Genomic DNA, 24,915 nt, shown 5'->3' on the forward strand with positions numbered 1-24,915 from the left:
AATAACAGCCATCTAGCTGCCCCCCCAAAAACAGATTTCAACTCAGTAGAGGTAAAAACTTCCTAATGATACGAGGTTCCAAAACTGGAGTTGAAATAGTGGATATTCTCTCACTGGAGGTGTTATAGTAGACTTTAAATGATTCTGAATATCTATTAGACAAAGGGTTGAATCATCCTATATAAATAAGGTTCCATCTAAGTTTTAAATATTATACTTCAAATTATTTTGATTCAACCCTTCCTACAGGATTAAACTTGATGATCTAAAAAGAAATCTCTCCCATTCTGATGCTTGTATTGTTTTCTAGCAAAGACAAAATCAGCACTCTCTTCTATGCCCCTTTTCATTTGCATGTAATTCTGTGGAAAATTATCCTTTTGGCAGAAATTTCCTACGTCTGGGTTCTATCCAAAAATACATTTCATTTGGAAAAGTAGAACAAAATCTCCTAGACTGTGTTTGAGTTAGGAACAGGTGAAAAAAGTATCCTTTACAATAGTTAAAGAATCTTAAATTCCTTAGTGTGGGTTGATCATGGTGAGAGTTTAAAAGTTGAAATTTCACAGGTGTTAAGTTCTTACTGAGGAATTTATTAGTTATTACTAAAGTATTGTTACTATTGAAAACAATCTCCTAAAAAGGAAAAGCATTGAGCTGATTTCTACCAAAGTGCTTTGGACTGAATAATAGAGGCTCAATAGCTGTGAACTTCACTAAAGTGAAAAGATTAGGAAGCCTGGGTTAGAACATCTAGGTAAAGGAGGTAATAGAGCTTAGAAAGGGAGCATCATTGTTAACCCTAACCAAAAAATGTGCTCTTCCTTCTCTCAATCTCTCTCTCTCTCTCTATCTGTCTGTCTCTGTCTCTCCCTCTCCCTCCTTCTCTCTCCTTCTCTCTCTCTCTCTCTCTCTCTCTCTCTCTGTCTGTCTTTTCTTTTCTCTCTCTCTATCTGTCTGTCTCTGTCTCTCCCTCTCCCTCCTTCTCTCTCCTTCTCTCTCTCTCTCTCTGTCTGTCTTTTCTTTTCTCTCTCTCTATCTGTCTCTGTCTCTCCCTCTCCCTCCTTCTCTCTCTCTCTCTCTCTCTCTCTCTCTCTCTCTCTCTCTCTCTCTCTCTCTCTCTCTCTCTCGGTCTCTCTCTGTCTCTCTGTCTCTGTCTCTCTGTCTCTGTGTGTGTGTTAATTTGTTTATGAAGGAGGACATTAAAATCAACAACCTGAAATTATTCAATATTTGAATTCCTAATAGAAATGCAGAAAGGCCAAAACCTGTGGAAAATAAAAGTGTTTTTTCTCCTTCCTACGGTGCAAATAACTCAGTTATAGTTTAGTCAGGAATTAATAACAATCACGTGAATTGTGAAAACTCCAAATACAGATTGTGATTTCTTTGAATTAAATATTGATAAGCTCTCTCTCTCTCCCCCACCCTCTGTTTGTCTGTCTGTCTGTCTCTCTCTGTCTGTCTGTCTATCTTTTCTGTGTGTGTGTGTGTATGTGCGCACACCAATATGCATTCCATTACCTCACTTTAGATTCAGAGCAATCACACCTCAAACTATGACCTATTCTTATACCCCATGTTTTTCTTGTGAGAGATGATCCACTGGGCTGGGAAGTCATGAGGAGAACTTTAGAAAACATGGATGTCCTATTCAGGTAAACGGATATTTAGATCTTATTCGAGCCTTATTTTTTAATTGAGAAAACAGTCTGGTAAGCTGACCTACATCTTTGGAAGGCTTTCTTCTTCTTCTTTAACAGTTGGAAACCCATCTGTAGGGTAGGATTGCCAGCATGAATTAGCCTCTGCCAACAAGGAATTGAATGGATTCTGTTTTTTAGTTTAGCCAGTGAGGAATAAATGGGATATGGTTCATTTCAAATGTGTCTGGATACAATGTTTTGTTTTGTTTTGTTTTGTTTCACACACAAGGCCCAGAGGAATACTATGCTGTATGCCATGCTTTTGTTTCAGTTCTCTTTATTTCTGTTTGATTCCATTCAATTCAAATCAAAAGCCTGATTAAGCATTTACTATATGCAAAATGAAAACTTTTCCTGCCTTCAAGGAGTTTACATTCTACTGAGATAAAACAAACATATCCACAAAATAACTTGAAGGAAAAGGATTAAACATTCACTGGTGGTGCTGATAGAAGAGATCCTGAAAATTCTGAGATGAGCCCTTAAAGGGATGGAGACCTTACATAAGGAAGAATCAGTATTGTAGATGTGGAGGACCGTTTGTGCAAAACTATAGAAGAAAATGATGAAAAATCATATGTAGAGAACAGTAAGTAGGCTTTATTTTCGTTCAGTCTTCAATATTTTTTACCTTGAAATCTTGAATTAATACGTCTTTTGGTAGGCAGCTAGGGGGTGCAGTAAATAGAGGACTGGTCTGTGTTGGGAAGATCTCAGTTCAGGTTTGGCCTCACACACTACTTATTAACTATATGATCCTGGAAAAGCACTGGCTACCACTGCCTCGTCTGCAAAATGAAGATAGTCCAGGGCTATTGTGAAGATCAAGTCAGATAATATTTGCAAACCGCTTAGCACAATTTATATTTACATTTCATATATAGAAGGTGCTTAATAAATGTTTTTTCTTCCTTTTATCCTTGAATATATCATTTGCATAAAATTATGTAATATATTTTTCATAGTTATCATTGGCTTCACCATTTTATTCCCTGACAAGTTATTAATTGCCATCAGTGATATAATACTGGACCTTTTATAAAGGAATATTTACTTCAAAAGGTATAACAAAAAACATAAAGGCTTACTCCTAGTAGGTAATGGAGTGAGGGCAATGAAGTGGTACACTGGATAGAATACTAGGGTTAGTGTCAGGAAGATCTGAGTTCAAATTTGACTCAAAATATTTTCTAGCTATGTGACCCAGGGCATGCCACTTATCCTTGTTTGCCTTGGTTTCCTCATCTGTAAAATGAGCTAGAGAAGGAAATGGAAAGCCACTCCAGCATCTTTGCAAAGAAAACTCCAAATGGAGACATGAAGAGGCAGACATGACTGAAATGGCTGAATATGAGTTTCAATGATTTGCTCAGAATCACCAAGGTGGTAAATGTCAGTGGTCAGAAAGTCATTGTAGGGTAGTATTAAAAGCACAGTACATGAAGTCAGAGGACTTTAGATCATATTCCAGCTCGGTTACTTGCTATTTACGTGGCCTTCAACATTCAGTGTCCCAGTTTCCTCATTTTAAAAATGAAGTGATTACTGGACTAGATTGCTTTTAAGTCTCCTTTCCAACTCTTAATCCCACAATACTGTTACCATAGTGACATATTGATTTATGATCATGTCTAAGCCCTTTAAATTCTCTATGGTCAAATTAAATCCATAGATTTTAAAATTATAATTAATTTCTCCAGGTTGGAGAGAATGCAAAAAAAAAAATTAACAAGTATAAAATTCACTCCTTGTCCAAAGAAACTTAAAACATCTTTAGGAGATCCAATTTTTAAACTGATAGTTATGGGCAATATATTTAGCATGAACTTACTAAATGAGTGCTGGGAGGCAGATAAATGATTATGGTACCTATGCCTACATGGAAGGCAACTGACCATTGGTCAGATCCCAATTTTCTTTGTAAACTTAAGATATTTTCCCAAAAGGCATTTTCTTCATGGTTTGCTTAATAAAACACTATAGTTAGTGCTTAGGGTAGTTTTAAAAAGAAGGAAAAAAATTCATCTAACAATTAATGTAATATTTAACTGGGGGTGGTTGGGTAACCCTTCCCATGGCCAACTCCAACTACAAGAAAGTACATCTCAAGTGCTAGAGCATTCTTAGGGCAGTATTTCTGTTACAGACCTCCTTACTCAAACAAGGAAGACTCCTTTCCATGATGAAATCTCCCCTCATGTTGAAGAGTTAGTGGGACTCCTTAGTATCTAATTTCTTATGGTCCTGCTAATGAACTTCCCTTAGAATCTATTCCCTTCTGTGAAATTCTGACCAAGTGAAGTCTTACATGTGTCCTGGAAAGGGGATGATCTTGAGAAGTTATACAATGTTTGAAGCTTGTTACCTGGATTCTTGGAGTTGGACATGGTTCTGGGCTTTCTGAAGACTGGCTCAGAAAAGCAAGACTCAGCTGTTAGGCCCTCATGGTGTAAACCAAGACTCTGGAAGCACAATTGTGTATTTTTCTGCTGTTTGGGTTCTTTATTGACTTGGATTTATGTTTCCAGAGGTAAAGTCAATCCTGCCAGGGTGCTCTGTGCCCTTGCCAAAGTTATTTATACCCTATGAGACTCTGTACTTGGCACTAATCAGCCACAGGTCCCCCACCTATATTCCTAAGCCCAGTTTAAACACCAAATCAAACCACACAGAGATTTCCCTTCCTCCTTTCTTGGTTAACATGAAGGCTTTTTATAAGGTTACCTTGGAGTCCTTCAGACCTTTCCTTTGGAACAGATACACACATAGGGTGTAGTCTGTGGGTGCTGGCACCTACCTCCAGGGAAAGGAAATGTTAGGTTAAGAGAAGTAAAGAAAGGAAGGAGAAACAATAAATGTTTGTTAATTAAAAAAAAAGAGAAAGAAATTAAAATTAAAGGAAGCTGTTACCTAAAATTTCTTCTCTTTGAAGGGCTCATTAGTTTTTCACCATCTTCTCCCAGTTTTTGCCAGGTAAGTGGAATAATGTCTTTTTTTTGTAAGTTTTGGAAATTTTTATTTAATTAATTAATTTAAAATATTTTTCCATGATTTACAAGATATATGCTCTTTCCCTCCCATCCTCCACCCTCCCCCCATAGCTGACATGCAATTCCTCTGGGTTTTTAACATGTGTCATTGATCAAGACCTATTTCCATATTACTAATATTTGCACTAGGGTGATCATTTAGAGTCTATATCCCCAATCATATCCCCATCGAACCATTGATCAAGCAGTTGTTTTTCTTCTATGTTTCTGTTCCCACAGTTCTTTCTCTGAATGTGGATAGTGTTTTTTTTTTCCATAGGTCTCTCAGAATTGTCCTGGATCATTGCATTGCTTCTAGTAGAGAAGTCTATTACATTCGATTGTGCCACAGTGTTATCAGTCTCTCTAATCATTCCAGTTCACATGGAATTCCTCTAGTTTATTGGAATAAGGTCTTTTTATATATAAAGGTTGAGGAATAACTTTCAACTGGACTTAGGAAAGTTGATAAAAAGAATCAAAATACATTTATTTTTTTCTCCCTCCCAAGCCCTCGAGATTGAAAAAAAAAGCAAAATAAACAACATAATCCTTGCCACAAATATGCAATCTCATATATACTACTATATAGATATAGTATTATACTAATATACCTTATATTGTTTTTTTACCTTTTATGGGGGGTTAAAATCCTCAAGGAAAGAAAGGAAGGAAAGCCCATCTTTTAGAAAGATATATAAAAATGAACTGGAAGAGTAACATGAGGTGAAAGCAGTAATTATCTTACTTTCCAGTGAGAATCTTTAGTTATGCTTATAAAACTATAGTCCCATAGTCCATTAGTATGAAACTAGATCCTCATTGGTGGATATCAGTGCTCCATGTCTTCTTGAAGGTGAAGAGAGGAGAATTTCTTTTGCCATTAGTTTTCTTTGATTCTATTGAATCTCTTTGGAATCTGCTTCCAACTCTGAGAGAAAAGGTGTATCCTGTGAATCCTACTTTAAGAAGGAAAAGATTCTGGGAAGAAATCATCATGTGAGGAGCTGGCAAGCTCTTTCACATTCCTATCCTCAGTTTGCTACACTAAAAATATCAGGGATTTCACCTCAGATAAAATTTGGAAATCTCTTTATATCTCTCTCTTTGTCTCTTTTCTCTTGAACTGAGTCACCTCACTCCCAAAGAGAGATCTCCTTCACCCTATCTTATCCTGCATGTATTCTCTTATATGCACTTTTTCTAGTTTCTACTTTGCTATTGACTTGGATAAATGGATTTCTTTCTTATTTGTTATAAACGTGTTGGTGTGTTGGTTGTGGAACTGGTATTTGGTGTGAAAAGGGTCAGGCCTTGGATATTGAGTTTGTAGCCATGTTTTTCCCCACTAAAAAAGAGCTATCAGAAGTTTAGCTTCAACTTGAAAACTATATCATTTAGACCCATGTTGGTGAACCTATGGCATGTATGCCAGAGTGGGCTGTTCCCCTCCTCTCTCCACCATACATTTTTCAATTTTATTCACCCCTCTGCCAGGCAGTCCAATGGAAGCACTTCCTCACCCCCCTGTCTGGGGTAAGGGAGGCAGCTTATAAGCAGTGTGAGTGTGCAGTTTGGGCACTCAGTCTCTAAAAGGTTTTCCATCTCTGCCTTAGACTAATAATATTTAAGAGCACACACACACACACACACACACACATATACATACATACATATTTATAGATATGTACATGTATCTCATTTACATACAAAAATGCACACATATTTGTGTGTACATTCAATCCCTCTGTCTGAGGAGGGCCAAGTGATGAAGTTTCCATCTCTAACCTTTTGGGTTCCCTCCTATTAGGAAATCAAGTCTCCTTGAGAGAAGAGTGTATTAAGAAGAGGCAAAAAATGTCAATTCTGCCCCTCTTTGACACCTCCATGGTCCATCCTGGGGACTGTTCTGCTACACATTTTTATGAACTATTTTATATATAAACTATTCATATTGCCAAACAGCTTGGAAAGCTGGGTCAAGTCAAATGATCAGAAGCTTAAGTTTACTGTGGCATAAAGGTTGCTCAGATACTTCACAGTTCTATTTAAGAATGACCTTAGAAGTGAGCTAGTCTTTTGAACATCCTCTGGACTGGAGAACATTTGTCATTTGGTTAATTTTCCTGAGGTTCCTTGATTTATTTATTTTTATTACTTTTTTTAATTTTAAACCCTCACCTTCACCTACTGTGTATTGGTTCCAAGGAAGAAGCAGTAAACTCTCTGCAATAGGGATTAAGTGATTGCAATAATGATTAAGTGACACATCTTGGAAGTGTCTGAGGCCAGATTTTAATCTAGGACCTCCTGTCTCTAGGCCTGGTTCTCAATCCACTGAGCCACCAAGCTCCCCCCTGAGTTTCCTTGATTTAGTGTGACATTCCTATGCCTAGTATGGAGCAGAAACCTTGAGCCTCTAAGGATGGAGATAAAAAGCCTGTCATCACAGTTTTCAACTCATTATTGGTTAGTCCCCATCCAGTCTATTGGTTTGTCCCTAGAAGGAGATCCTGAGAAATTTCATAAAGATCTGAAGTAATTCCACACATTGGGGTGGTGAGAAAAGTAACACCTCACTGCTATGTTTCCTAGCAAGAAGTACCTGCGAATAAAAAATTGTCTTATAGAAGAAGACTATAGAAATATCATTGTTATTATCAATGTATCAATCTTCTTGCACATATACTTCCTAATGGCTTGTAGTTTCTTTTCTTTAAAAAAAAGAATATTTTTATATACCATTAATGACGTTTGGGCAATGCTTCTGGTACATTTTTAAATGAATTAAATCCCCCCCTCTAAACTTCCATTAACTTTCTAAGTTCTAAATAAGATACAATAACTAGCTAACTCCAACACACAGAAATGAATATTTGGATAGCTGTGACATAACACTTAGTCATTAAAAAGGAAATTGCCTTAAAAAAAAAAAGGAATCACAAATAATACTTTAGGTAGTAACTGTGACTATGATTTTAGAAAAAAACTAGACCGAGTTAGTAAACTAACTATTTCAATTACAATAATATAATATCAACCATAGTAGAAGAAAAGATAGATGTAGTCTGGGATATTAGAATATTATTTGCTGATCTCTGTAAATCCTTCTGATAGTTAACATAATAATGGGGACCAGGCCAGAGGTTTAATGGTTTACTAATAAAAAGGAGGTGAGAGATGAGAGAGAAAGGGAGGAAATGGAGAGGTAGATTACTCTTAAAGAAGGTTTACCCTAATTATAGCATCTCCATTTAGCTGACTCTCCAGCAGCCCAGGCAGTCCATGTGATCAAGCTTGGAAGTGAAGAAAGCAAGCTTCCTGGCTTATTTCCTTGAAATCCCACTTGCTCCTCCCTCTGTAGTGGTGTTGCACACAGAAGTTCAGGCTGATGCCAGGGAATGTTTTAGGACACCAAGGGATTATTAGATCATTATTAGGTCATTAGATAAGCTGTGGCAGGGTGGAGCTATTTTTCCTCACACATGATGTTCAAATAAGAAGTCTTAATTGGTGCTAAATCACCAGAAGGTCAAGAGCAAATGGAGCTTCCTGTCTTAAACTTGGTATTGGATTTTATTAATTCTCTTAGAAGATATTTTCTAAACTTTAGTAGCATACCTTGTACATTTGATTTTATTTAATCCCTTATGTTAATTGACTGATAAAAAGCCTATAAAACAATCTGTTGTATATCTAAATGAGGTATTTGCCATAGGCTGGACATGGTGAGACGTCTAGCTTTAATTTCCCTAATTAAAGATGGATCTTCAGCTCAGGATGATAACCTAGATTTTCTTTATTTCTTACATCATGTTTCTCTTTATTTGAATGACTAATAACATTGCAGATAGAAAGCAATACAATTAAGCCCCACTCACTTTCTGTTTTCAATTTTCAATTTATTTTTAATTACATGTGGACATAATTTTGACAATTATTTTGAGACTTTTTAAAATTTAGATTCTCTCCCTCCCTTTCTCCCTCTCACAGAAGTGGTAAATAGTCTGATATAGATTATATCAGTATTTTCATGCAATACATGTTTTCATATCTTCCATGTTATGACAGAAGAACCATATCAAATACATAGTAAATTACACATGAAGGAAATAAAGTGAAAGAGGTGTCTGTCCTTTGATCTTCTATCAGATTCCAACAGTTCCCTCTTTGGCTGTGGATAGCATATATCATGAGTCCCTTGGGGTTATCTTGGGATCTTGTTTTGCTGATAATAGTTTTGTCCTTCATAGCTGATAATATATTTATTATGGTATACACAATTCTTCCAATTCTGCTCACTTCACTTTGTATCAGTTCATATAAGTCTTTCTAGGTTTTTCTGAATTCATCCTGTTCATTTCTTATGGTGCAATAGTATACCATTACAACCATATACTACAACTTGTTCAACCATTCCCTAATTGATGGACACACCCTCAATTTTCAATTCTTTGCCACTACAAAAAGAATTGCTAAAAATATTTCTGTATAGGTAGGTCCTTTCCTCTATCGCTGATCCCTTTGGGGATATAGATCAGTAGAGGTATTTCTGGGTCAAAGGGTATGCACAGTTTTATGATCTTTTGGGTATGGTTCCAGACTACTCTCCAGTGCTCCACTCACTTTCAAGAGAACTCTCACTCTAAGACCTTGATGGTCATTTGCCTCATGAATTCCCTGGGGTCTGTTGATGAACCATAAAAGAAGTCATCCCTCGCTCCCCTTTCTCCAAATAAAACGTACTCTTTAAATAAAGGGAAGGAATGAAAAAATATTTATTAAGTACTTACTTCTGTATTATATACTGTACCAAGAGCTAGGGATACAAGCAGTCCCTGTTCTCAGGGAAGTCATAGAGAGTTCAGCAGCAGGGTGGATGAAAAGATGTGAAAATTCTAAAATTCAACAGATCAGATGGCAGTGCTTGGACTGGGAAGGAGGTGGGTGATATATAGTAAAGTGGGAATAGGTCTGAGAAACAAGTAGTATAGGGAGTCTGCAAGAGCAAGAGAAGGAGAGAGGAAGAATGTATCCAGGAATGGGAGAAGAGAAGGGTGGATTGGCAGGAAGGATGAGGGAAAAGGGTATTCCATAGTATTCCAAGCTTTCCAATGGTATGGGTGGTATGTAGAAGAGTAGGAATGACATACATTCTCCAGATTGTGAGCTACATCTTTGCCAATGTTGCTATAGGTTATCCATCTACTTGCATTCTATGTTTAGGGAACACATATTCCTCAGATTTTCAGATATTTTTCAGCATTTGAGTGGTTCTAGAACTCTTCCTATGGGTTCTAGAATGAGTTTCACAAAGGCAAGGGTACAAAGGCAAGGGTACAAGATTGGGAAGAATAGGACTCTCTTTCAAAGTCTGGCAATTACATGGATTTTTTGAGCATACAGGAAATGTGCCTTCTGTACATGAAAACAGGAAAGTATTTAAAGAGGAAGGATTTATTGCAGAGACGCTTAACCTTTGATTAGTCATGGATACCTTAGGCAATCTGGTGAAGCCTATCAATCCTTTCTCAGAAAAAAAAATGTTTTAAAATGCATAAGACATATTACACAGTATTACAAAGTAGAGAAATTCTATTGAAATGGTTATTTTTTAAAGGATTGGAGCCAGGGTGGTAACATTAGCATTTCTTTCTTTTCTTTTCTTTTCCTATTTTTTTTATTTTATTTTTTGCTGAGTTCTACTATCATACCCTTTTACAACAGCTTTAAAAAGTGAATCAAAACAAATTGTCAGTGAAAGACAAACAGAAAGTAACAGTGAGTCATTATTCCATCTGAGGGTAGCTTAGGAAGCCAGAAAGAGAGATCTCTACACCCTGGTAGGAGAACTGGGCAGTAGTATGATTTGGCATGATGGGTAATAGGACAACAGCAGTGGCAGCAGTCTAGGGCACAGAGACAGTAAGGGGATTGACATTTAGTCAGAAAGAGATCCCGGGGACCTCTTTACTAGCCCTGGTTATGGGATCATGTCCCATTTGGCAGTACTGTGGTCCATTACTCAATACCAGGTTGCAGTTCTAGAGCAGAGTTTACTCCTAGAGGCACTATATATATATATGTTAGTCTTTACCATTATTATTATTTTAAAACAAGGAAAGGTGGGATCTGTTCATTCACTGGGCTTTGGCATTCAGCAGTAGGATATTTTCTTCATAGAGGAGTAAGAGTTGGGGTGCAGCCTCCCACAAACATGCACAACATCATTGGGGTAAATGTATAATGATCCAACCAAAGAGGCTCAAAATTGAGGAAAAATAAATGGAGGGGAAATTCATACTTCTGACACTGAAGGGTCTCTGATATCCTCTTGTGATAATGCTCTACTGTTCTTTGTTTGAAATACTGCTTATTTGGTGAACTGATTCTGCCAGGGCAAGCTTCTCTGAAAGGTTGGTCCATATTTTTGCTCCCTGGGAGTCTTAGCTTTGAAGTCTGTCATATTCTGAAATGGCAAGATCCCAACTCTAGACACTAAGCTCTCTGTATTCTTGACTGTTAACCCAAGTTGGCCACTTAGTTTTTAAACTCAGTCTATTCTATTTCCCCTGGTAGAGAGGAAAAGTCTGTTGTCTGAGCCAGCCTCTCAAATGAATTTCCATAAGCTTCCCTAATCAAACATGGCTGCTCAAAGTCAGACACTCTTACAAACTATAAATGTGCCATTTGAAATCTAACACAATCTCTGTCCCAAAGACCATGATATGAGATTCTTTCCTTATTGACAGAGATAAATGCCTCTTCCTGTGTGATGGATGGGGCAGAGATGGTGAGAGAGCTGGAGAGTCCTAATCTTCTTTAGTCTCCTTCAGGTCCCTTCAAGATGTAGTCTACTTAGGGACTCTGGAAGGTTGAAGTCTTCTTCAGGACTCTTCTAACGTTTAATAAATTCAAATACTTCTGGCTTACATAAGATGGAAGATGCCAATTCCATTTAAGGTTGCTGAAATAAAGACTGGGAAAACAGGCAAGGAGCTGGCAGTCTCCATCGTGTTCCTATTTCCTGGTAGCTACAATAGAGACTTTGGGGAGTTTCTCTTTAGAGAAACTCTTGGTTGACCTGAATTATTTCCCTCCCAATGGGACAGTTCTTTCACTTTATTATTTTCTAGTACATATTCTACTTTGTATACAATTTATTATTTGTTTGGCTAGGATTTGGATGAATGAGCTTCTTTGGTATTCACTGTTTTCATTATGGAACTAGTATTAGGTGGGAAAGAGTCAAGCAGGGACTTAGAGCTAGGAGTTCCCCTTTTCCCTAAGAATAATGAGGAAGTGATCAGCGGTTAGATTGAACTAGCTAATATTCCCTAGACTAGTAATATTTAAGAGAACAAATAGGTATAATTCTAGTCTTGTATTCTCTCCCTGAGAAAAGCAGAATGACATCCAACTTCAACTTCCTCCTCTTCCTTTTGGCAGGAATTAGTCTCCCTTGCAGAAGGATGAGAAGAGAAGAGGTTAGAGATGTTAGCTTCCCTTCCTGCTACTCAAGGCTCACCACAAGTGGGCCTCTCTATCATTTCATATGGTATGTCTCTCTATAGTTGGGGTTCTCTCTCTTCACACTAACAAGAATGAGGTGTGTGAAAGGAGCTTAGCTACATATGGAAAGAATGAGGAAGGAAAGCAAAAGAGGTCATAATAAAAGGAAAAGAAAAACGAGGAGAGAAAAGAAGAAAAGAAAGAGAATTTAATGCATTAATTCGTTTAAATAAAACAAGCATTTATCAAGATCTCAGTATGTCAAGAAAGAAATAGTGTGGAGAACTGAGTAGAGAGTTTGTTGATCTTTGTGTCAGTAAGACCTGGATTCAAATCTGTACTCTAACACATCCTGAGTGTTTGAATCTGAGCAAATCATTTAAGCTTGGAGGACTCTAGGCAAACCTCTAAGACTGTAAACTGCAGATAAGTTGCCCTTCTTTATTGTTAAAGGGAATTATCACCAATAATATCACAAACTCCCCCCCACCTCATCCTTCAGACCCCACAGTTCAGGAACTCTCCTAGGGATTCCAAGACAAAAATAAAACTAAGGTTCTGACATTCTATTGGCAAAAGGAAAGAAAAGAGCATAAGAGGCAGCACAAGAGAAATATTGTGAGAATACAAGCAGTTTAAAGTTTGTGGGAAAATATGGGCAGTCAGAGAGATCATCTCTTCTAGGACATGGGATTCAAACTCTGTGGCTGTAGGAGTAAGGAAATTCCACTATTAAAAAATATTTATATATGATTTTTTTAATCAACTACATGTCAAAACCAATTTCCAGACAAGTTTTCCTAAAATGATAGAATTAATATTCCTCCTTTCCCTTCCCCCTCCCAGTGCCTGTAGGCAATTCAGTCTGAATTATACCTTTCCATATTGCTCATTCTTGTAGGGAAATCCTACTATTGACAAACTACCCCCACACACTTCTGAGGTAGTTTATGGAAATACAAATTTATAATTGTTGTTTTAAAATCAAATGCCCTACTTGAGCTCAGATCCATAAATTACTATTGGAGATCCTGAATGCACAACAGGAGCCAAAGTTGGTGGGTGGTGGGGCAACATGGAACTTAAAGTGCCCCAAAATATGTTTGTTATTTTTGTAAGTAAAAGAGTTAGTTTTTCAGAGGACCCAGTTCATTATCTCTTCACTAGAGCCACTGAGATTCCACTGCAAAGACAGAAAAGAGTTGTAATGTAGTTCATGTTTCATCTCAAAGGTCTCTAAGCATCCTAAGCGAGAATGACTATTTATTTTTCATTCACACACAAAAATAATCACTCAACAAGAATGCAAACCAACTTTGTTTGACTCGAGTGACAGAGACAAAGTTTTGAGACTGGTCTTTGATACTTCTTTCCTTTCAGTATTTTATCTCAAGGAGTCATTGGCCAAGACCTCCCACTGCCAAGCCCTCCTTATATCTGCCTTTGCTGGACAGCACCCTACTGTCTGGACATTTCCTGCCTATTTACCTCTTCTCTAGATCCTCATCAAAACTTAAACCTCCTTGGTTCCCATTCTTACAATGTGCTTTTTTGTTGTTGTTGTTCACTTCAGTGATGACTCAGCTGAGAAATCAAGTTGTATTACTGTTAATAGCATAACCTCATAATTATATATAGATATTAATCAGGAGCATAGGACCTGCCATTTCATAAATATAGAGAATTCTCAATGGCACCTACTCTTGCCACGTGTAGTAATTAATGTCAAAGGCAGGACTTGAACCCCGGATTTCCTGACTGCTAGCTCAATTTCAAGTTCCTACACCATTATGCTTCATCTTGACATAGCAGTAGCATACTGGAGATAATAACTCAATCCAAAGACAGTGATACTATTGGTAGCAGTTCCAGGCATATGGTAATGGACAAGGAATTTGGGAACATGCAGAACTTGTCTTTATCATATCCTATTATGAAAACTCTCTGCTATGCTTTTTAGCTGGGAGATGCTGGCTAAGTAATAGACTCCCTTTGAATCTCACTTTCCTCATCTTTAAAATGGAGAAATGATAGTACCCTACAGGATTGTTATAAAGATGAGAATGAGATAATGTAAGTGAGGAACTCTGTAAACCCCAACATGTTTATTGGCATCAGCTACAATTATTGCCATTGCTCCTCTATTTTCAGGGCCAGATCTTCTTTCAACCTCCCCCCACCTTCCTTTTATTTTTTCTATAACAGATTTCTATTTTGAATCTGTCTTCTAAATTGTTGACACTCGGCTCTTACTACAGTACTACACACAACAGGAGTTGTGATTTCTTCTGAGCAGACTGTTTCTCTTTTGCCTTTTGGCCCATTTCCTCTTTGCTCCAGCTCTCCCCTAGAAGTTGAAGTTGCTCTTTGCTCCCCATCCCTGTCATTCTATCCTTGACATAAGTTATATTTTTCTTCCTTTTACCTCCTGAAAGTCCCTTCATCTCACACAGAGACAAGCTGCTGTCTTTTTGTTCATCTCCAGCTTAGTATGACCAACTGTCTAGCATTTCATGAAATGATTTTCTAAATAGGGCATTTTTTTGCTTCCTATTTCTTTTGGTGATGCTCAGGTTCTTGTTTCCATTATTCAAAGAAAGGTCTCAACCACTGGTTTTTAGTGATTGTGCACTAGAAAAATTCTTCTTAGTTGTTTTTTTAATGTCCCATAATTCCCCTTTTTGTTGTAATTTTGGGGCAGTGCCTGCCACAGATGGAAAAGACAAAATAAATATATCCACCACGACCATATTTCCTTTCCAGGAACCTCTGAGGATAGATCATAGAAAAGTCCTTAAGTTCTATGGAATATTTGGCAAATCACTAGTCTAGATGAATACCCTTAGGTAAATTAAATCTGGCACTTAAGGCTTTCTACAACTTGGCTGCCATTCCTCCATTCAGTCTTGTTTCATCTTACTCCTCTTCATGTTTTCTCTATTCCAGTCTACCTGACACACTTTCTATTCCTCACAAAACCTGTCTCTCATGTCTATTCCTTTGTGAAGATAGTCTTTTATTTATAGATTACACTCTTCCTCTTACCTCTATTTCTTGGACTTCCAAGTTCCCCTCAAACTCAGGTATTATAGTCATCCAGAGGATTTTCTGATTTTTTTTTCCCCTGGCCACCCATACAAATCCTACCACAAGCTGTTAGCACTCTTTTCTTGAATTGACTTTTAGTATTTTGCTTATAATTTGGATTTACTTGTCTGTTTACATATTAAAACTCCTAGAAGAATATATTTATACATCATAAATACTGTAAACATAAATATAAATATTCAACACAGAAGAATAAAAACTTGAAGAAAACATTAAAACTCCTAGAAGAATATATTTATACATCATAAATACTGTAAACATAAATATAAATATTCAACACAGAAGAATAAAAACTTGAAGAAAATGATTGTTCACTTTTATATTTGCATCTCTGGTAAAGTACCTGGCACATAGTAGGTGCTTAATAAGTGCTTGTTTATTCATTCTTTCATTCACTTGTTTACCCAATATTTTAAAGTAGACATCTGTGACAGCATGATAACCCAGCAGATATAGTCTTTTATAAGAAAGATTTATGATAGGTCAAAATGAAGGAAGGAAAAACATTTCATTAAAATGAATAGTAAATCCCAACTAGTCATGATAATTTGTGTTTTCACTTCTTTGCCTTACTTCTACACACTGTCTCTGTGAAGTTTTATTGATAATTTTAAAAAAATTCCCAATTACTACCATTTCGGACATGAGATTTCATAACAAAGGAAAACTGTTAAATAAAACTAGCAACAGAGTGACATTTGAAGAGTTTACATAACATTTCACTTCTGTAATATTTTCTCTAGTCCTCTCTACTGAAAATTAAAAAAAAATCAACAGAAATACATTTTCTCTTCCTCTCACTCTGCAGCAAACTGAAAAAAGAAAACAAAAACAAATTTCTTGCAACAAATATGCAAGGTCAAGCAAAATAAATTTCCTCAATAACTGTATGCAAATATATGTATTTATATTTATATACACACATAGTTCTATATACATATAGAGGTACGTAGATATATATATATATATTCATATTTAAATATATACATATATATGTATAATAGGACCTTATTTTACCTGATCAACACATTCTGAGACCCTCTGAGTAAATTGAAAATCATGGATAATAGCAAACCCAATTATTTTAACTGTATGCAAATATATTTAGGCACTTGATGCCTTTTCTTAGGCTCATCAGAGTTACTAGCATCATTACTCTTGTACATTGGGGTCATTAATAATAACTAAATGGAATTAATTTTAAAAAGAGAAGCAGCAGTGCTCTGATATGACCTGTTAAAAGCAAGAACTCTGGACAAAGACTGATGCAGGAGCTAATGTTCGGTGCAAAACAATTCAATAACTCATACTAACACTTTTCAGAGTGACAATGAAAACAATTGAGTGAACTCTGCAGGACTTAAATCTGCTTCAGTAAATGGTATAGATTGAATATGCAATTAAAAATTTTTAACTAAACTTAACTAAATTTGAGTATATTGACTTCACATAAAATAAAGACCTACTATATATACTAGAAATGTGGAATATATTTTGTGTACATATATATGTATATGTACATATATGCATGGATTGGGTGTGAAAATATATGTATATAAGTATATGTGTGGGTATATGTATCCATATATGTATGAATGTGTGTATATATATATAGAAATATAGATATTATATATGTGTATGAACAACCTATTTCATCATTAGTGCTCTGGCATCATGAGAGGCCATTTTACTGATCAATGTTCATATGACTTTTGAAATTGTTTGCTTTTTATAATATTACTATTTTATACATTGTTCTACGAGTTCTGCTCATCTGTATAATCTAATGGTGAATGGAATGAGCTTCCACACTCTTATAAGATTATTAGGTGGTAAAATGTTCCAAATATGAGCTTCAGAAGAGGGAAGAAGATGAGACCCTGCAAAATCCCAAATCATATATCTAAACCCCAGAATAATCACGAATTGGCAGCAATTACTCAAGTTCTCCATAATTTTTTTAAATTTATCACTCTAAAAAAGATTTAATTATTTCTTTCTTGCCTCCAGAATTTCAGAAGCTGATATTTATATCATTCTTTATTGAAACTGCATGGGGTCTCATAATAGTCCTCTGAAGTAATTATTATTATACTCATGTTACAGATAATAAAACCAAAGCTTAGAGAAGTTAAGCAATTCTCTAATTCATGTTCAGGTGGCTAATGAGTATTACTAGGCAGGATTCAGATCCAGTCCTTTTTGACTCAATGTGGAGCTATTCTGACATGCTGCCTCTGTTTTGTATGCATGTTACTGCTTTGAAGAGCTTTGAATTATAATATAGAAATCTCTATTTCAACATTTATAGAAAATCTTAAAAAATTATCTAGAGTATAGGAGGGCGGCTTCCAGTCTTACGCCTCTCCAATTCGTCTGCACAGTCTCCAAAGCGATATTCCTGAAGCTGATAGTTCTGACCACTTTACTCCTTGATTCATGGACAATGGAGAGATTCTTTATCACCAATAGAAAATCCTCTCCTTGGCCTTTAAAACCATCCACAATCTGACTTCAGCCTTTTCCTGGAAAGATCTTCACTCTCTATGTCTTCACTCTCTATGCTGTTTGAACTTCTTACCACCTTCAAGGATCAACCCATTATCTTTCAAAAGACCTTTCTTGATCCTTCCAGAAGTAACATGAAACTACTGGAATATTGTCTGGTACACCAAGACTAACTAATTTGCTTGGTTGGAGTCACACAGCCTCTAAAGGGTTAGGCATAGCATATAGAAGGAAATAATGTGGGAGAAGACAAGAAATAGAGGGTTGAGGGGGACAAGGCTTGAAGAGCTTTGAATGCCAAACAGAAGAGTTTATATCTGGTCCAAGAGGTCCTAGTGTATTCATGTATTAAATAGGGAAATGACAATGAGACCTTCACTTTAAGACACAAACTTTAGTAATGTGGAGACAGGATCTGAGTAGCTTCCTACTCAGAGACTTGAGAAGAGAGTTCAATGAAGAGGCATTGCAATAGTCCAGAGAAGAGTCCCCCCACCCCCTGCCCTGAAGGTCCAAAATAGGGTGGTGAGCATGAAAATGAAGAGGAAGGAAACTATTTAAGAGATGTGGAGGTAAAAATGTCAAGATTTGACAGAGCCCAATTTCTAAGCTCCCAACATTTTCTTCAAGTGTCCTTTTAACTCTTCAGCTTTCTTTGTTTGTCCACCTGGCAGGTGACAGCAGATCCCAGATCCCCATCATACCACAAGATAGTCTCATTTTGTTCCTTTCCCCTTTTATTAAAAACATAAAATAGTTTATAGACTGTCTGAGGCATACTGTGTTGTGCTCAAATTCTTCTGTGTTGATGATCTGGCTATTTGAAAAGGAAAACAATATTTCAAAGTACAAAAATGGGTATGTTTTAGACTGAAGCTAATATATTTACTTTGGCAAAACCCACTAGAGATTTATGAATGATGATTAAAGCGATCAAAATGTATCATTTCATTGTTACAGATCCAAAAAGCCATTCCCCAACTTGAATTCCCAGACAAATGTGAATGTGGCTTTTGACTGTTTATTTTTGAATGACTCATTTTTTTTCAGGATACTCATTCATGTAAGGGTCTGGGGAAACAGGTAGAATTCTGTTTATTTTCTAACCTAACCCACTTAGCTATACATAACTATAGAGACTAAATGCAAATGCAGACACTGAACAAAATATGGAAAAAGAGTTCTAGAGGAGAAAAATCCCTCTAGTTTTATTTCATAAAATTCCCCTCTGGTCAATAGCTTAAATATGTATTATTTCTCATATGAGATATTTAATAGATTCCCTTTACTCTGTTGATAGAGAAAGAAATGGATATTTTGAGAAAGGATAGCCCCCTTTCCTGTCTAACCCCCCCTTCCTTCTTGACTCCTTTTCCTTCTTCCATTGTCCCCTCCCCTTTTACACCCATCTCTGAGTGCAAGGAATACTTTGGCAGAACTGATTCACACACACATACACACATACACACACACTCAGACTAGACTGGGGTTCTTAACTTCAGAGTTCATTAACTTGGTCTAATACCCCCCCATATATATAAATGTATTTAAATATAATTTATCCCTTGTTTAAGCCTTTTGTTTTATGTATTAAAAAAACATTCTGAAAAGGTTTCTAAAAATCAGCTTCACCATACCAAAGGATCCATAACATACAAAAAGGTAAACAATCTCTGATTTAGAAGTTCCCAAATGTGTATGAGGATGTGGACATGAGACATTTGTGTAGTCTGTGTGAAATCAGTGACCCATATTTCCTCTTCTAAATGCTTCCAAATGATTTTACCTGTTGCAGGATTGACTGTAGGAAGAAGAATGACCCTATTTTTTTTTCTTACTAGCTAAGACTCATGTTGGATAAGTGATTTGAGATATATTCATGGGTCCCTTACCTTTTAACCTATTTACCAATGATCTATCTCCATTCATTCGTCATCGCTTCATCTGTTTATTAGTCTGTTTTCTATCATTAGTTACAAAGATGCTGGGCTGAAATATTAGCCCAAAGCTACAGATAAGTTTGCCAACTCTTTCATTTTAACTCAATGACAGTGCAACACTAAGATTCCCTCTAACAAAGGAGTTAGTGAAGAATGGGAGGAATTGATGTGTGTTTTTATTTTTAATTTTGTAATGATATTTTATTTTACCAATTACACATAATAATTTTTGACATAATTTTTCTGAATTTATCTGATCCAAATTGTCTCCCTCTCACCCTTCCTGGTGCTGGTAAGCAATTGGATATGGGTTATACATATATTATCATGCAAAATGTATTTACATTATGATTCATTGTTGTAAGAATACTCGTATAAAACCCAAACCCCCAAATAAACAAAAGTGAAAAATAATATGCTTTGATCTGCATTTGACTCTAACAGTTCTTTCCCTGGAGATGGATAGCATTCTTTGTCAAAAGTCCCTCAGAACTGTCCTGGACCACTGTACTGTTGAGAGTAATGAAGTCTTTCCTTGTTGATCATTGTACGATATTGCTGTTAATGTGTAACATGTTTTCCTGGTTCTGCTTATTTCTCTCTGCATCAGTTTAGGTAGGTCTTTCCAGCTCTTTTTGAAATTATTCTGTTTATCATTTCTTATGGCATAATAGTGAATGTAATTGACTTAAAAAACCCCAAACTTAACTGCAATTTAGCTCCAGGTTTTCAACACATCTCTCCTTCCTTAATCCCATTGGTTGAAATTTGAACATCATCAGAAATCAGGGTCATATCTGAAGTAAACAAATTCTTTCTAGATGTCTTTTTGCTGTCTTCATTTCCCAAAGGTAGAGATTGTGTTTCAAGATGATACTAATCCAATGATGATCTCTTGCATTTATAAAACGTTTTTAAGGTTTCTATAACATTTTATATATTTGCAGCTGTGTTTTCAAGGGATAGCCAGAGGGAACAGATTCTGTTCATTATACACATGTTCTCTCATTTCCTCCTCATTGATAACCTTGTGAAGTAGATACTTATATTATCCTCACTGATGAAGAATCTAAGCACTATACAATATGTAAATATTTGAGGCAGGATTGGAACTCAAGTCTTTTTGACTAATTCCATACTTCATCATTATACTATGATGTTTCACAATTCCCCCTCTACAAGTAAACACACATCACTGAAGGAATTTGTGCCTCCAGAAGACAGTAACTGAAACTAAGACTGAAAGAAAACCTAGCTTGGCATCAGAGGAAAGGCCAGTTTCAAAATGATCACTCTCTCAACTTCTCCTTGATATTTGGATAAGTTGTATATTTTGTAACTTAGGATTTTAGGTATTTCATAATTATTTCTGCATGCTGCCTAGACTCATCTTTCTCTGAAACATTTTATTTGGGGATATCAAGGGTTTGGATCATTTTGCATTAGATGGGACTTCAGTTTTAGTGGGCTTTAAAAACCAAGTTAGCTATGGAAGCAGCTTATCTGGTAGAAGAAAAAAAGGTGATTCTATAGAGAAGTGGGCTTGCTATATTTCTCTTCATTCAAGAATTTGAGCAGAGGAACAAGACCTGGGAAGGCTGCCCTGGGCTCACCTTAAGTGAACTTCTTAACCACAATCTTGGTTTTTAAAGTGGTTACAAAGGGCTGATCATGCTGACTTTGCCACACTGACGTGTTTTATAGTGTGTGTTTTATAGTGTGTTTCTAAGTAGGAAGTCATCACTTAGAGATTGCATTGAACTTCCTAGACCAGACCTTTGACTAGATTGAGAGTTTCTAACCATGAATTAATAAAGAGAACAATGTAACAGCAAAACAAGATAATAAAAATTAAAATAATTATAGTTCCTTACATTTGAGTAGGACTTTCTTTCTGAGAAAACTAAGAACTCTAGCATATCATATAAATTTTCTTATTCAGTTTTAAAGTCTCTTAATAGTGCAGGTAGTCCGATTTTAGTCATTTCCCCTTGTATCATGGAGCTGATAAGCACTATGTTCTGTCTAAGGAAGACCTTAAACATATTCTGTCAATATAGAATAAAGGAAACCATTGTTTCTTTTCTGGAATACATGTATCATTGTCAAGTTTTGGCAGGCCTGTGCTTGAACCTTTTATCCTTCCCTTTATCTAAATACTTATTTGGCTTTATGAATAGTTATGTATGTCTGGAATTGTACTAGATGTGACCTGAAGGCTGCAGTACAAGTTTCTTATTAGTGAGAAGGAAATCTGATCCTGAATAGAGAATGCTTCTCAAATTGCTAGAGCAAATCACTAGAATTTCAAAGTTTACTCTTAAGAGCACTGCTGGCCCTCTTTATTTTTTTATTAATATAATTTATTTACAATCTCAGTCCTTCTCTCCCCTCCACATCATAGATGGCATTATCTGGCAAACAGCTAGTCTTTATAGATGATATCTTTCATGCTTCTTTTCAGTTCATTCTCTGAAGGTGATATTCACACATTATTCTTCATGTATTCAATCTCTACTGTATATAATCTTTTGTTCCTATGTATTTCACTCTTTATTATTCTATGTAGTTCTTTCCAAGATAGACTTCTTTCTTCAAAAGTAGTGAGTTCTAGTGGATGCAATACTGGAACTGGAGCTTAAAATCATTTAAAATATCTATTCTTGTGTTTGTTGGATGAGTGTTCATGGGCAAGCAGCTTAAACTCTCTGAGCTTCAGTTTCCTCAACTATAAAGTGAGGAGAAAAACACTTGTGGTATTTATTTCAAAGGATTGTTGTCAGGCTCAAATGAGATCATGTATGCTCAAGCACTTTATAAGCTGTAAGTCAGAATAGAATCTATTTTATATAAGCTGGAGATGGTTTCCATTTAAGGATGCAAGGAGGTCATCCTAGTACCATGATGGAGAAATTTTGGCACATGTGCCAAAAATAGCACACAGAGACATCTCTATGAGTATGCAAGCTATTTCCCACCAAAGTTTTTAGAAAAGCAGAAGGAATCTGATGGAGTTGCTCTCTTCCCCCTCTCCACTGTGTCTCCCCACTTCTCTGCCCAGATGCTGAATGGAAGTGATTACTCCCTCCCCTCAGCAGAGTGCTCAGGCCACTCTCCTTTTTTCCCTCCCCAATCTGGGGTAAGGCAGAGGAGGAGGAAGGGGGGATGGCACACAATCTGGGGGTGGAGTGGGGCACAGCACATGGTCTCTAAAAGGTTCCCCATCACTGTACTAAGACCTTAGCTGGTCCAGGGGGAGTAGGTAAATAAAAAGACCCTTCGTTGCTTTAGGTTTAAAGTAATAATAATTTCCAGTGCCCTGAGGGTACTCTGTTCTGAAATAACATTGTCATTGCCGTTGTTGTGCTAAGTGCAGGGCTGAAAACTCATTTTATAAAGTAGGAATTGTTTCCTTTTAAAACTTATTTTAAGTAAAGTTGTTTTAATTGCATATTGTAATACTCTAGTGTTGCATTATATCCCATTCCCAAATTGCATCATTAGGCTGGCCTGAACTAGGCTAGGTGAGTATATGCCTACTAATAATCCCTTTTCATTGTTTTTTTTTAAAATATTACTTTTTTTCTCTCTTCTTGTTTATGTGTCTGCTTCTTCTCCTCTTCTTTTGCTCAGTTATCATCTAGATCTTGCTTTAATTATGTGTTTCTCTAAATCCCCGTCCTTGACCTTCCTGTTTCTCTATATCCTCTTTTTCTGTGATTTTATCTTTTCATGGGATTAACTATCATTTTTATGCAGACTTAACAAGAAACATTTATTAAGCATCTACCCCATGCCAGGCATTGTGTCCAGTCCTGGGAGTAACAAGACAAAAATGAAACAATATTTGCTCTTAAGGAGATTATATTCTAATGGAGAAGACAGGATGAACATATATGCAGATATATACAGAGTAAACACAAAATGCTTAAAAAATATTTTTTTGAAGGGAAGAATCAAAGAGTTTAAGAAAGGCTTCATTTAGAAGGTGAAGGAAATAAAAGATTCTAAGAGGTAGGGGTGTATTCCAGGCATGGTGGCATCCATTACAAAAGCATTGCATGTGTATTGTATTTTCGTAAAAATCTGAGATTTAAAATTTTGTTTGAGAAAAATTTCAGGAAAAGATCTTGCTAACTCCTTGAATTCAGAGAATGAACTGTTTGGAGAAAGATGTCTGCAGAAATCTACATCAAGAAGATCCAGAATGAACTTTTGGGTACAATCAATTGAACTGAAGTTTGATTGAACATTTATTTTGAATGTACATTTTTATGCCAAAGGGGACCGCCCCCTAATTGACTTTTTGTCAAACATTGATTTTGCTCTCTCTCTTCTATTTCCCTCTTATCTAGTAAGAAAATTTTTAGGGGTATAAGACGATTATGTCAAATGATCAATTGAAAAGACTAGTCTCCCAAATGATCACAGGGGTGGGGTTGTGAAGATTAAATTAACTCCTCTGCCCATTTTTAAATTTAATCACCAGAAGTGTATACATCCCACTTACACTTGAGTGGGGGAGATCTGTGACTCACACGTGATTGGATGATAAATCACAATCGACTGACTGCCCCCTGGGCACTCCTAAACAAAAGTTTAGCTGTGCTTCCTGTGAAGAGTCTTTTCAGTCTTTCGTCTTCAGCTTGACTTTGGAGGAGCTCTGACTAAGGATCTCTGACTATTTCTACTTTCCTTAAAACTACCATGTGGAAGTTCTTGGCATTTTTAAAGACCATTTCTTTTCATCACTTCCTGTGACTTCCTTACATTTTATGTGTACCAATTACAGCTAAAGCTTTGCTTAGGATTGCCTAGGGGACAGTCAGTAGATTCTGATTCATCACCCAATCACATGTGAGTCACAGACCTCCCCCACTCAAATGTAAGTGGGGTGTGTATGCTTCTGGTGATTAAATCTAAAAATAGGCAGGGGAGAGTTAATTTAATCTTCACACATGACAGATAGAATATCTTATGTGGACACAGAACAACAAGAACTTTGATTGCCCTGTAAGTTGAGGGAACAGGAATATTGCATAATAAAGATGGAAAGGTAGTTTGAGAACATGCTATGAAAAGTTTTGAATGCCAAAATGAGGAGCTTGTATT

The 24,915-nt window shown here is 36.4% G+C and overlaps 2 long non-coding RNA genes across 2 annotated transcripts in view; one reads left to right on the forward strand and one right to left on the reverse strand.

Annotated features, from left to right (window-relative positions):
- LOC103092633 (uncharacterized) overlaps window positions 1-8,118 on the reverse strand; it is a 33,570-nt gene extending 25,452 nt beyond the window's left edge. The window contains exon 1 of the long non-coding RNA XR_467113.2: window positions 7,970-8,118. This is a non-coding gene — a long non-coding RNA (uncharacterized LOC103092633). The remainder of the gene's footprint in view (window positions 1-7,969) is intronic.
- The window catches only part of LOC130453641 (uncharacterized), a 40,209-nt gene continuing 23,269 nt past the window's right edge, over window positions 7,976-24,915 (forward strand). Inside the window, exon 1 of the long non-coding RNA XR_008911086.1 lies at window positions 7,976-8,301. This is a non-coding gene — a long non-coding RNA (uncharacterized LOC130453641). The remainder of the gene's footprint in view (window positions 8,302-24,915) is intronic.

Source organism: Monodelphis domestica, chromosome 4, assembly GCF_027887165.1.
Source record: "Monodelphis domestica isolate mMonDom1 chromosome 4, mMonDom1.pri, whole genome shotgun sequence".
Taxonomy (NCBI): Eukaryota; Metazoa; Chordata; class Mammalia; order Didelphimorphia; family Didelphidae; genus Monodelphis; species Monodelphis domestica.